The sequence below is a fragment of the Vicugna pacos genome, chromosome 2 (genome assembly GCF_048564905.1).
Source record: "Vicugna pacos chromosome 2, VicPac4, whole genome shotgun sequence".
NCBI classification, from domain to species: Eukaryota; Metazoa; Chordata; class Mammalia; order Artiodactyla; family Camelidae; genus Vicugna; species Vicugna pacos.
This window is the reverse complement of record NC_132988.1, coordinates 17260279-17271525: the sequence shown is the minus strand read 5'-3', so window position 1 is coordinate 17271525 and position 11247 is coordinate 17260279. Positions and strand designations below refer to the sequence as shown.

Below are 11247 nucleotides of genomic sequence, written 5' to 3'. Positions count from 1 at the left end.
AGTGGATTAATGATTTCTCTGTCATTTCTAGCAATGAGATATCAGGGTTTAATAATTCTAAGTTAAGCTGATAAGAACAGATATGACATTCGATCTTAGCCAAAAGACCGAGAAATGATTTACAATAGCCAAGACATGGAAACAACCTAAATGTCCATCAACAGATGACTAGATAAAGAAGCTGTGGTATATTTATACAATGGAATACTACTCAGCCATAAAAAGAATAAAATAATGCCATTTCCAGCAACATGGATGGACCTGAAGATTATCATATTAAGTGAAGTAAGTCAGAGAAAGACAAATATCATATGATATCACTTATATATGGAATTTTTTAAAAAGATACAAATTTTATTTACAAACCAAAAATAGACTCACAGACATAGAAAACACACTACTATGGTTACCAAATGAGAAGGGGCAGGGGAGAGAGAAATTAGGAGTTTGGGATTAACAGATACACATCACTATATATAAAATAGATAAAACAACAAGGATCTACAGTATAGCACAGGGAACTATATTCAATTTCTTATAATAACCTAGAATGGAAAAGAATCTTAAAAAGAATATATATATGTATGTAAATGTATAATTGAATCGCTTTGCTGTACACCTGAAACTAACGTTGTAAACCAACTACACTTCAATTAAAAAATGAAATCTAAAATAAAAAAATTCTAAATTAATATTCAGCATTGGCCTCTTTCTAACCTTACGATCTTACAATCTTCCTTGCCTTATCTCAACGAGGCACAACTTTCTTTCACTTTTCTCAGACTGCCAACTCCTGCCACCCATCCTCACGTATCCCATCAAGCTTGGAGTACATAGGTAGGAAGAAGACTTGAGTCCTGGAGCACGCGTCTCTGCTCTCAGTGTTCTTCTGTCCATCAGCCACATGGACACAATCGGCCAGCCCTAGCCTTGTACTTCTTCAATAAGAGTAACATCATTTAATCTATAAATATGCACGTATAAGCTACAAGAGGAACAAAATGCTAACTCGAGAGAAATAGATGTTTCTAAATATGCTCCTTTCCATTACTAACTAATATTTGCCACAGACATGAAGGATACATGCAAAGCACTGTATCATTGGTTTAAAAAGGCAATTTGGCTTCCACGATGTTCATCCAAGTGCTCCAATTAGTTTAGTGCTTTCATAATTATGTATAATTCAGTTTGCATTGATGCATGAAATGTTTATTTCCCTAATTGTAACAAGCACTTAAATTAATTACACTCTAACCTCTTGATTCTATGGGCCAACTGTTGAGTCTTTTTGTTAATATTTTAAAGTCATGTCTTTTTATTTTTGAATTCCTCCCCCCTCCCCTCACTTCTTTGATGTGTTGTTTCTTACCCTTGTTTGGAAATCTCTACGGAATCTTCTCAGAATAATCTTGCCGTTTTCTTTTATGGCTGAAACTTTGCATTTTAACAGTTGTCTGGAGATAGTTTCTTCCTTGTGAAATATCAGTTTTAATAACAGGGAAAGAAAAATGCCATAAATCCGCACTAACCGCATAAAGCTGAAGTCTCTGAGAGACTGATTAACATGGAGGCGCTACACAGGTTTTTCAGTAATTAGAGGATGTGTCTGCACGGAGCCAGGACAGCTCCGGCCTTGAAGCCATTTCCCAGGGCAGCCAGCAATTATTACAGCCTGGAGTACCTTTCTTATAGTCTATGCCTCTAGCTATGAAAGCTGTTTTCAAATAAAGGTCTCTTAATTTCACAAAAAGTTAACATCACGTTGGACGCACAACACTTTTCTGCTAACACCTTTGCTGCTCCGTTGGAAGAGAGCCCTCAGAGAGAAGGCAATTAGAAATCCCTAATTTGTTGTTCATCCACCCATAAAAGGTTAAGAATATTCTGGTCTCTGATTACATGAACCGAGCAGAGGGCAGATCTGGGCTCCCGCAGTGCCCTAGCTAACTGCTTACTCTATCTGCAAATGCTGCTGAAAAATCCTCTTCAGAGCACAGGAGTGAGTTCGCAGTTTTCTTGTGGGTTTGAGAATTTTTTTTTGTCTCAGTGAATTATAGATAGCAAATAGAGTGTAGAAAGGATTGTCATTTTTCCTTTTGGTACAGTGCTCAGTATACTCTCAGCATGCAATAAACGCTCAGTGTTAGCCCCGCTGATTTTAGAGGAAAAAAATTCATATAATAGTTCATCACCGGTAGCCACAAAGCTCTACTTCCTGATTCACAATTGCTTGTATGGTCTGGATGTAATACAGCATTAGGAACAATTATGAATAAGTAGCTCACTTCAATATATTACTTTTTTTTCCAAGAATGAAATAATGCCATATGCAGCAACTTGGATGGACCTAGAGATTTTCATACTAAGTGAAGTAAGTCAGAGAAAGACAAATACCGTATGATATCACTTATATCTAGAATCCAAAAAAAATGACACAAATGAAGTTATTTACAAAACAGAAACATATTCACATACATAGGAAACAATCTTATGGTTACCAGAGGAGAAATGGGGATGTGGAAGAATAAATTAGGCGTTTGGGATTTGCAGATACAAACTAATAGATAGATACATAGATACATAGATAGATAGGTAGGTAGATAATAGATAAACAAGGCCCTACTGTGTAGCACAGGGAACTATATTCAATATCTTGTAATAACCTCTAATGAAAAAGAATATGAAAAAGAATGGATTTATATATACATATATATCTGAATCATATACAGATATATATACATATATATAACTGAATCAGTATGCTGTACACCAGAAACTAACAAAACATTGTAAATCAACTATTCTTCAATAAAAAAATATATATAGATATATAGATTACTTTTTTCAATGAGTGCTGATGAAACATTAACTCCACGATAAACTTGCCGAAACGTAAGTCATCTGCCTGGTGAGCTTTCTATTAAATAAGCAACATGTACTATAAATGACAAGAGAAAATATATCTCATCAGTCAAGGCGATTGACTTGGCATTGAGTTATCCTTCACCTATTCTTTCTATTCTGCCAATTCAACCATTTAATTTAGCCAAATGAGTAAACTGAGTCCTGAACAAAAGTCTCTTTAACCTGGAGTGGTCTAGGGGTGGGTTTTAATGAAGAAAAGGAAAGGCAAAGAAAGGAGCTGAAAGAAGAAAGCTGAGAAAGGTGAGCAAACCCAAATGTTGCCAGCTCTCTGGCAGTGCAGCTGAGAAATTCGGAGATGAAGTCCTAAAGCTGAGAAAGTTGACCAGATCCGTGTCTCCTTCCCATGGGAGATACAGCATATAGTATCTCTGGTCAATTGAATACAGTGCATCCTGGGAGATGGTGCCCCACATTTCACAGTGTTTCCATCAAGCAGGTGCTTCAGTTGTACTTTTATAAGGCTACTCCAGCATCATATGAGACCAGCTGCCCTGGGTGGTTTAATAGGTAATACGAAGCCCTGGACAGAAAAGGCAAACTCAAACCTAGACTAGGTATTTATTCCTGTGAAATTCTGGCTCTTCCAGGATGGAAGATTCCAGTATTTATCTTCCAGGATTTATCTTTGGTCTTTGGATTTCAGATGTCTAGTAAGAGCTCAGACAACTGGCTTTTCAATTTGGCTGCACACTGGACTCTCCTGGGTAGTTCAGAACGACATCAATGCCTGAGTCTTACTTCCAGAGACTCTAACTTAATTGGTAAGAGGTACAGCCTGGATATTAGGGGTTTTTAAGCTTTCTAGGGGATTTTAATGTGCAGCAAAATTTGAGCACTACTCTAGAAATTATGTGGTAAAAGTTCACAGAAGGGGGAATTCTCTCTGTGTTGGAATTCTGGATTTATCAGAATAGTCTTATACTAAAATTGTGACAATTAGCTGTGATGTTGTGGACAGGACTCAGTTGCAGAAAACAGAAGCTACTCTATCCAGTTTAAGTAGAAATGAATTTATCTTGGAACATTAAATAGATTATAGACCATTGAGGAAGCTGAAGAAATAGACTGTAAGCTGAGCTTTAAGAAACAACTCTGAAAATCATGTTTTGGAATTGAGTCATTCAGGGAGCTGTTACCGAATCGCGAAGTTACTGCTATAGCTGCTAATCCCCAAGACAGATCTCCATTCCCAGGCTGAGGATTCAAGTGGCCTTCAGAAACAGGCATGGCAAGGAAACCACCAAGAACTAGGCGCTTTAAAGATGGGTTTGAGAAACGCAGAGAAGGTTTCTCTCAGGCAGTTGAGGGGACCCTAGGTGAATGAAAAGAAATGTGGTAGGTGCCCAATAGGATTAAAAGCAGAAAGAACAGCGTGGCAAAAGTACAGAGCGGGGAAAGAGCATGGAAAGAGCATAGGGATCTGAAAGTAGCTGGTTATAACAGGGGCAAAGGACGAAAGTGGTGGCGGGGTGAAAAATAAGAAAAGAAAGGATTGATGCAACTGGAAGAGACAGGAAAAATGTGATCCCGTTTGAGACGTAAATTTAAAATTTAGAAATTCAGTGGGGTTCCAAAAGGCAGCTTAGTACCACAGCCAAGGGCACAGTCTCTGGAGATAGACTCCTTGATGGGGGTGTCAGCACCAACACTTATGAGCTGTGTGACCTTGGGCATGTGATTTAGCCTCTTTGTGGGAATTAACATATATAAATGATTACACAGAGCATGACATATAATATCACTTTTAAAAGCATTTGGATGATGATGATGATGATGATGATGATGATGATGATGATGATGATGAACAACAGTAAAGAATGAAAGAAGACCTCCCTCAGGGTTAATGCTACAAGTTGTGGGTCATCTACTTCCTTGAGAACCCCATCCCTACCTCAGAAGGATGTGGTTTTGTTGAGAATCACTATATGAAAGTGAAAAAAAGCAAAAGTTCACATGCTTTTATAAGAGTCCAAGTAGGAGACAGATGCTGAAGACCTGAACTAAGGCAGTAGCAGAGAAGAATTAGAATCTTGAGATAGTTAGGAGGTAAAATTAATCACTTGGTGATGAATCAACCTTAAAGAGAGAAAGGTACAAAAAATGATAGTGAAATAGTTGGGTAGATACTTGTGCCCTTAGCTGAGCTAGGGACAGGTAAAGGAACAGACTAAGAATTGGGATGGGGGAAGAAGAAAGAACAAGAGACTTGTAGACACGTTCACTCTGGGCTAGTGAGTAACATCCAGGTTGTTATTACCTGGAACTCACGACATGCAGGCAGGGCCAGAGAAACCAACTGGCAAGTCAGTGAAAGCTTGGGTGTAGAATGCTTTGCCCATGAGATGATTTCAGATTGTTTGCCATGATTTAAGATGATTTAAGGAAAGGGCTAAGAAAAGGTGTGGTCAGAACAAAGGAGGATTTATCAGACTGGTACAGGATTGTAAATGGACCGTGGGGCTTGGCAGATGGGCAAAGAATTCTTGGATGATAGTGAAGAGAGCTCTCTGAAGTGGCTTATCAAGGATCTTTGTCTGGACCAAGAGTTAAAACCATGAGAAGAAACCTAGTGAATTGGGAGGATGTCTAAGGGATGAATGGTTAGGGGTCACAGAGTAACTTTGGTGGATCAGGTGGAATGAGAGAGGTAACATGAATAAACACTGACAGCAGTTATTTTCCACACAATTTGCAGTACGATTCATCATATGCTGTCTTTCGGCATCTCCTTCATAAAGTTTTATTTATATCTTTCATTATTATTAACTCTATGCCTTTTTCATCTTGTTTCTCTAGCTATATTTTAAAATTATTTGACGACAGGGACTGTCACATATTTTTCCACATTTCACATCTGATAAAGTGCTACAGACAGGGTGTTCAATAATTATTTGTTGATTTAATGTTAACATCATTTTGATGTGAAAACAGCTCAAGGGCTTGGAGATGATGCAGTACTGAGTGATCTCACGGGGGATACCCCTGTGTTGGGGAGTGGGGCTGAAAGTCCCCAAACTGAAAAAAGAAGAGGACTGTGAGATCAGAATCCTGGTTGGATCATCCAGATGTATCTGAGTTATAGATGCTAACTCATTACAGGGTTGAGAAGGAAAGAATGTTTTATAGCAAGGATACAAACACTCTCTTTGCATTAGAATCACTCCACATCTGTACCTAAACCTTCAAAATATGTGTCTTGCTCATTGCAAAAACTCAGTGACTGCATTCAGGCAGAATTCAGGTGCCTGAGTGCAGGTACCTATTCCTCGGTGAAGCCCAAAATGTGAACACACCTCCGTGCAGGGGCTTTGTATATTTATTGGGATAGTTCCTTTTGCACAGGTGCACAGCTGAAAAATTCCCATAAAAAATCAAACCGTAACTTCTATTTCTAGCAATATCTAGTGTTCTAGAGAAAACCTTCCACAGTAGCACATCATACCAAAAAAATTTTAATAAGCTCTATCAAGGTAAAATTCATTGAGTTTGGGCAAACATAAGTCTTGAAACCATTATCATATCTGATATGCAATATTTCCACCACCTATTTTCTTGTTGGATAATATTCCATTGTATGAAAATTGTATGTTACAATTTTTTAATCAATTCATGAGCTTATGGATATTTAATTTTTAAATTTATTATAAATAAAACCGTTGTGATCATTTGAGTACAAGTCCTCGTGTGGATATATAGAGATATATTTTATCTTGGGAAAACACCTAGGAATAGCATTACTGGGTCATATGGTAAACAGATCTTTCTGTGGAAGTGAATCAGCAGATCAGCAAGAACATGACGATTGTTGGAAGCTTTAGAGTATGGAACTATTTCACAGTTTTTCTTCCCCTCTGATTTCTGGAATCTTAGCAACTTAGGAAAGCTAGGAGATCTTTAATTTCTCCCTTTTCCCATCCCCAGACTAGAGGAACTAACCTAGAAGACGGGAGAGTAGGCAGAGACCTGGAACCATGTTTTCACCACCCTGTTAGAGCCTACAGTCATAAACTCCACCTACATCAGGAGTAAGAAAGAAAAGTTTTGGGTGCGATTGAGATCAGAGATAAGACGACAAGGACAAATCTTAAATACACAAATGGTACTGGACAAATAGCTGGAAGTAGCTGAGAAGTGATGGCATCCTGCCAAGGTGTTAAGGAGAGGTTGACTCTGACAGCAGTGGGTGATGAGAGATTTAAGGGGGTCATGAGTAAAGACGTGAAGACCAAGCAAGAAGCCTATGAAGATCGATGAGAAGGGTCTAATGATTCTTATAAGTTTGTTAGTTAGAAATACGACTCTGGCTAAAATGAAAAAGGAAGAGATATGTGAATATTGTTGGACACTGTGGTACAGAATGATTGAGAGACTTGTCCACAGTTACAGTGTTGGGATCATGAGTCAGAAAACCCACCTTCTATTCCCCAGTTCCATCATTTACATGCACAAAGCATTAAACTTCATTGAACCCCGGTTTCATTCTGTAAGGAGTAGACAATATTTATTTTAAAGGCTTTGGTAGGGCTCAAGCAAGATGACCTATGAGAAAGCATTTTGAAAAGTTAAAAATGTAAGACTGCATCATTAACAAACCAATACAATTAACCTGATTTCTGTATATTAAACCTCTAAAGTATTTTCTTTATGTCAGGCTGGTGAGGTTAGATGGTCAGGGAAACGGGGAAGAAAGCAAAGGCAGATGAAAGAACTGCATTTGGCCATCATTTTGGCCAGTGTCAAGAGACAGGCAGGAATCCGATTGCCTGAAAGCTCACACGCACACCTCTCATCCTCCTGGCAGGTGGAGCACACAGCCTCCACCCAGCATAGTCTCACTTACGCGCAGTTTTGCAGATAAGGAAGCTGCAGCTGCTCACTTGCGAAAATATTTCCAAAGCCACTAATAAAAAGGTAACGTGCTATGTGCTATGAGAGATGACAAGCGCACCTTGGGATGAATGACGGGTAAAGAACTGTCATCTCTCTTCTCAAAATCAGGCTATCGCCAGCTCATGTGGCTTGGCACCTGTGGCTTGTTAGCAATTACGTGTGGAAGTCAGCCCATTCAAAGTTGCCCCTGTGGAGCAGTTTGAGGCTCTTGGCCTTCCGTCTGTCTTTATATGCTTTCAGGGCACTCCAATATGTGTTTGAGAAGAAGCTTTAAATATCAGTTTTCTCTCTCTTTTCCACATTTCCTCCCATTTTGTTTTTAAGTGTGATCTGATTAGTTTTTAATCCAGAATTCAAGGAGGAAAGGGAATAGCAATCCCTTTGGGTGTGATGACTTGGGTTATACTTGGACTCAGTTTTGGAATAAATTTTGTGATCCTGATTCATAGTTGAATTGGTGGGTGTTTCAAAGTTGTTTGAGCTACAACAGGGCCTTGTTTTTCGATAAGTAATATTAACTATAATAACAAAAAATTATTTTTTCACTTAAAATGTACCAGGCACTGTTCAAGTACTTCATATGAATCATCTCATTTAATCCTCAGTACAATGCCATGATTAGCCCCATTTTCCATATGAGAAAACTGAGGTACAAGGATGTTAAGTAATTTATTTACTTGATATGTATAATATACACACTTATATTTTACAGAAATACAAAGTTATACAAAATGCCAAATGATTTCCTTAAATCACAACATTCATTCTGTAATTCCCTAGCCTAAAAATCTTTTAATAAACACCCTTTGTCTATCAAATTAAGCGTTAATGCCCTATCCTGACATAGCAGAGCTCTCAAATTTTGATCCTACCTCCCTTCTACACCCCTGCTTTCCAGCAATTTCCTAACCCAGTCGTCCTCAACCAAGAGTGAGTTTGCCCCCTGGGGGATATCTGGCAATGCCTGCAAGTGTTTTGAACTGTCACAAGTTGGGAGCTGTTACTGGCATCTAGTACACAGAGGTCAGTGACCCTGAAAAACATCTTGAAATGCAAAGAATAATCCCTTCCCATAACAAGGGATAATCCAGTCCAAACTATCAGTAGCACCAAGGTTGAAAAACCCTGACCTAATTTATTCTCTAGACAAACAGGACAACTTGCGGTTTCTTAAATAGCCTCTGTGCGTTTCATCTTTGTAGCTTTCTTTCAATTATTCCAATAATGTAATAGGGAATAACAGAGCTGACTCCATGTTGGGTCTGTTTCTTCTACTGTAACCTTCACATTCTATCGCATTGCTACAAGCTAATCACTAAAGGGATGCTTAAATGATACATAATGGCCCATCTCTGGGAACCCTGCCTCCAAAGTAATGAGTGTTAAGCTGACGTACCTTTGTTTAGCTCACAGGAGACATCCCGACCAGACCCACCTGTGAACGACTGCAGGCAGGAAGGAATGAACACATCCCCTTCGGAGGCTGACTGGAACCAGGAAATGTTTGACTTTACTCCCTCCCCTTTTAGTATAAAAGAAGCATTAATTCTAACACAGGCAAGATGGTTCTTTGGGACACTAGACCACCATCTTCTTGGTCTGCTGGCTTTCCAAATAAAGTCACTATTCCTTGCCCCAACAACTCATCCCCGGATACACTGGCCTGTCGTGCGGTGAGCACATGAGCTTGGACTCGGTAGCAATAAGGTACTTGTCCACAGATCATATTCTCAGTCGCAAGGGCAAGGTGATGGTGGTTTTTAAGCTTTGCTGCACACTGAAATCAACTAGGGAGTTTTAAAATTCCTGCTGCCTGAGTTACATTCTTAGAGATTTCTATTTAATTGATACAAGGATTTTTAAAGGTCCTCAGGTGACTCAAATGCATAGCAAAGTTTGAGAACCATCATGCTAGAGATGTTAATTTCACAGACAGACTGAGTCTATGTCCTAGCCACGCCCAAGTCCTTCCCCAAGGCCCTTTCACTGCCACAGACTTAGAGCAATGCATATCCTCGGTAAATGATTTTGGCCCCGGGAGGACACTGGATTATCAAAATTTGATTATGTTAAGAACAAAGCACCCTTGTTGTCTAGAAGGGGTGCTGAGTGGGTCACCATGGAAAACCATCAGGGCCTGGTGCGTTAGTCAATCCTCTTGGACCACTGGAATTTAAAGCTTTGCTTCTCCTGTTTCATCCCTAATTTAGGTTTCTCATCATGTCCATTCAGCTATGTGGAGAACTGGGACCTACGCCACTCCCCAAAGAGAGGGAGAAATCTCCCTTGGCCTGTCTTTTAGGGGCTTTGATACAGATGCACTTACCGCATATGAACTGGAGCAGAAATGCTTGAGATAAAGTGGGGAGAGCAAGTACAAAAGAGAGAAAATCCTACATTTACTACTGATGATGGAGCATCCAGGTGGCACTGAGGGCTGTCCTGGAATGCGTTACTCTGCACGTCAGGGTCCTCACTATTTGGCCCTCCACCTAAATGCGGGGCGTGATCGTGTGCAGTTGTAGACGGCGGTGTGTGGGCATCCTATGTGCTCACCAGGCCAGTTTATTCTGTGTCTGAAACTATTTTGCAGTGCTCCCCATTTTGCCATTGGCTGGTTCATCAGCTTCAGAAATGAGCATTACCAGACAATATTAAAAGAATACGTAGTGTTGGGGAAGGGTATTATAGCTCAGTGGTAGAGTGTGTGCTTCGCACGCATTAGGTCCTGGGGTCAATCCTCAGCACCTCCATTTAAAAAATAAATAAACCTAATTACCTCCTGCCATGGGAAAAAAAAAATTTTTTTAAAGGAATACATTGTGTGAAATTCAGTGAGGACCAACAGCGTCTGCGTGGTGTTCCTAACCAAGGGAATGCCATATTTTCAGAAAATGCCACCTGTAGTAGCATCTTTTCTTGATTTCATAGATTTCCCCAGAAAAACAATCATGAAAGCAGCTCCTGAAATTCAAGGCCTTAGGCATTTATAAAAAAGAACTTCCTATATGAGATGAGAACATTTTCTGCTGAATTTTTAAACACAGTTCATGGGGCCCCCTATAGTCAGAATGAGTTTCATGCTGAGATTTTTTTTTTTTCTTTGAATAAGTTTAGAGCTGGCATGGCAGATAATGAGGGTGCTTTAGCATGCACGACAAGGCAGGAGTTAATGTCTCTGGTTGACACCAATTCTTACCGAGCTAAATACTGCAGAAATGAAAAGTAAGATTTGCTACTTCCGTGTAAATTTCATCAGAGAAGAAAAAATACTATAAGGGACAAAATCAAATTCTCCAAGTGAATTTTTAAAAATGTATTTTATAATAGGCATTATTCTAACTTCGAATCCTTGAGAAAGACTTAAGATGCTGTGGTTTGGTGCCTGATGTCCAATAAAGCTGTTTTCTGTTCATAGCATGATACTGGCTT

At 39.3% G+C, this 11247-nt stretch overlaps 1 pseudogene; it reads right to left on the bottom strand.

The window, feature by feature from the left end:
• LOC116276817 (U2 spliceosomal RNA) lies at nucleotides 1–119 on the bottom strand (annotated as a pseudogene).
• Between the last annotated feature and the right edge of the window lie 11128 nt (nucleotides 120–11247).